This window comes from Beta vulgaris, chromosome 9 (genome assembly GCF_026745355.1).
Source record: "Beta vulgaris subsp. vulgaris cultivar EL10 chromosome 9, EL10.2, whole genome shotgun sequence".
Lineage (NCBI taxonomy): Eukaryota > Viridiplantae > Streptophyta > Magnoliopsida > Caryophyllales > Amaranthaceae > Beta > Beta vulgaris.
In genome coordinates, this window is record NC_079210.1 from 30,853,884 (window position 1) to 30,857,280 (window position 3,397).

General features: G+C 32.4%; 1 long non-coding RNA gene across 1 annotated transcript; it reads left to right on the forward strand.

Moving 5' to 3' along the window:
- The first annotated feature begins 694 nt into the window (after nt 1–694).
- Nucleotides 695–3,397, forward strand: LOC125493247 (uncharacterized). The gene is made up of 2 exons (XR_008967695.1): nt 695–903; nt 3,111–3,397. It is a non-coding gene; the product is annotated as an uncharacterized LOC125493247 (long non-coding RNA).

Below are 3,397 nucleotides of genomic sequence, written 5' to 3' on the forward strand. Positions count from 1 at the left end.
AAATATCATAGCCATTGTTCTTGTTAATAAATAACAAGTCGTTGCCTCTTTATAATTGTGATCATAAAAGACCATATATCTAACAAAAATCTTTTGGAAATAATCCTCTTTTAAAAAGAATAATAATTCTTATATAAAACTTTAGCCATATAAAAGACATAAAAATTAATAACTTGTTCATATAATCATCTTAAGTAAAGCATTTAGGATAATACTAATAGAAATAATAATAATAATAATAATAATAATAATAATAATAATAATTATAATAATAATAATAATAATAATAACACTAAAAATAATATAGTTAAGAACTCGATAGATACATACTAATTAAACTATAGCAGTAAGTTTTCATACAACTCGACGCATAAATTTTGGAGGATAACAGTATTCTTAGCAAATAAAGTGACAATGACAAAAATATTATATGACGGAAGCACTAGAATTACTAATGAAACATGGTTCAGCATATATATAGCCCACTATATTCTACCGATTGAACACTACTACATTTTGAAGCAATTGCAACGGTCAAATGCAACGCTTAATCATAATGCAACGGTCTATTGCAACGATGTATGCTAATGTAACGGTCTTTAAATCTATTGCAACAGTTTCTTAATAACTGTTGCAATAGGGTATATATCGCGTTGCATAAGAGTATGAAAAAACCCCTATTTATTTATTTTTTCCTCGTGAGATTAAATACTCAAGAAACCAAACCCTTGTTTCATCCCTTTTATCTCTCCTGGTGGCTCTCACCCCCTCCTCGTGTGATTATCTCTCTCACCTGCGTTGCCACTTCGCCGGAGCCATCTCGGAGCCACTTCGCTGGAGCCATCTCGGAGCCACTTCGCCTGCGTTGCTCGTGTTCTGCTTATCGGTCGCCACTGCTCTACTGTAAGTTTTGAATTTCTCAGTTTTTAGCTTTAATTTTCTTATTTTGTTAGTTTCATTTGGTTTACTTCGATTTAAAAGCTTAGAAATTTTACATATCTTGTCACTTAATCACATAATTATCGTAATTTTGGTAATTGATTGTGTCAAAATTGCTGCACTTTTCTTAAAATACTTGAATTACATCGTACATTTTGATGTTAGTAATGATTGAATGTTAATTGAGATTAACAAGATAATCTAATGTTTTGAGTTCATTTTTTTACAAGTTAAAACATGGCAGGCAAATCTGTGTTTTGGATAATTTGGATCTTTGTTGTCATTTTCTGATGTACTGGACTAATGAGTTTTTCATATCCCTCTTTATGGTTATTAAAGTATTCTATTGAATGTTAGAAAAAAAAAGCAATAGCAGGCAAGAAGCTTTCATTGTTTATTTTTTCCTAATTTTAGTGAGATCTTATTTTTTATGAGTTGGTTTTCAGGCTAGATTACTCTCTAATTTGGTTTTGACAAATTATCAAATTATTCATTTAGTGTTTCTATCGCCGAGATGCATGCTCCTAGATTGAATGTTATCTTGGACATTGTTCGTTACTACTGGTAATCTGCTAGCCCTTTTGCATCCAGTGTGCTGTAATTTTGCTGCAAGATTTCAGGGGAAATGTTGAAAAGTAGTTTTGTTGCATCGTGCTTTGAAATTTATTATGTTGCCACATCATACTCATATGGGGTTCCGGAACGGATTCCTTGAAGGCTTCATAATAGTATATTAGATATTAATATTAAATGCCGTTGTTGTTATTGCTATTTGCTGGTTAATAATGAGTTCATTTTCCCGAAGGTGTTTTTAGCAAACTTGAGCTGCTAAAGAATCTTAGTTATTATAGATAAGTATGTGCTAAAGATTCTCTTCCTATTACACATTTACTTATCCAATATCATATATCTTAATAAGTATTAAAATGATGGAAAGCAAGATGATGCACTCCTTTACCCCACCTCACAAACAGTAGAAAATAAAAAGATCAAAAACAGGAAAGAATTAGAAAGTAACAGATACTATCATTATCATGATATTACCACTAAGCAGTACCTGTGTCACCAGGTCGAAAATCAGCAGGGGTTGCGACTGCTTGGTCTCTTGAGATGCTATATCTTTCTGATAGCTGCGTATAGCTTTTGCCTGACATCCAAAGGCACTATATTTAATCAGAAAGAGACTATAATAGAAACTGCAGTAGTGGTAAGGTGAGAATTTTTACAGCTTCAATTTGCTGCAAGGTACGCGCAGCTTCTTTTTCTTGCTTCTCCTTTGCAGCCTTCTCTGTGCGCGTATCAGCAAGACGGTTGGTTACATTTTCCTTGTGACGCGTCCCTATTTCATGATTCCTTAACACTTAGCAATGAAGAGAAGGAAGGTCCACTTTCAGTAAAAAGGGTAGTGGAATCAAACCTTTACAAAAGAAAGAGGGGGTGGGGGTACGAAAATTGTTTAATATAAGTAATCTGCTCGAGAATTGAAAAATTAATTCCGCTTTCTGTCTCTCTTCCTGTCAGTTATGAACCTATAAGCTTCAACTCGATTTGACAAATCCGTAAGCAAATTAAGCATAAAAATGAAATTGTATCACTCCCATGAACAAAAACCCTCTGTTACTGGGATCAATAGATGTCTAGCATAGGTTAACTGGAGATCTATAATTTTCAATCTATACCCAAGATTTAAGTTACTTCGATTAATCTAAGTTGTGATTTCAGGCTTTGATGATTTCTTCTTTGTGTTTTCATCCTCTGGCTCGATTGGATCGCTTCTATTCAATGAGCTGGCACAAACAACATAATGTTTTCCATCTTTATTGATGTAGATAAGGTCACGGCTTGGAGAAAAGTTTGATTTATAAGGATTTGATGATCCCGTATATCCCTGTCTTCTTTCATATATTTTGCCTCTGTTAGTGAATTATATGCTTTAGTTTTCTAGCATGATTAAAAATAACAAATAAACCATTAGATAGAAATTCTTGTTATACTTAAATTTTGGCACCTTTATTCTTAAAGAGCGCTCTAAGTGAGACAATCTCCATCTGATTTGGCACCTTTATATCGCTTGAAGATTTGATTTTGGTTCTATAATAGGACAACTATGTTTAAAGAAACTTAATCACAAGCGTTTGGTTTTACTAATTTGATTAAATTTAAATTTGCAGGTCGACATAAATGAACAAATGGAACACCACGTTCAAGAAAATTAGTTACTTGTAGGAAGGCATGGAAGCACTTTAGACGGAGAGTGATTTATTGGAGCATTTTACATGTAGAAATTCTCTTGAAGAGAATTGAGAAACCATAAATTTTATATAGTTTTTTAGTTAATAGACTTTTGTAATAATGTATTTCGTAAATTTGTTCACGAGCTCATGATTATTGTATACACATTTCCTCTTTAGTGTATAAAATTTCAAAATAAATTTATGAATATATAATTTTATGTACA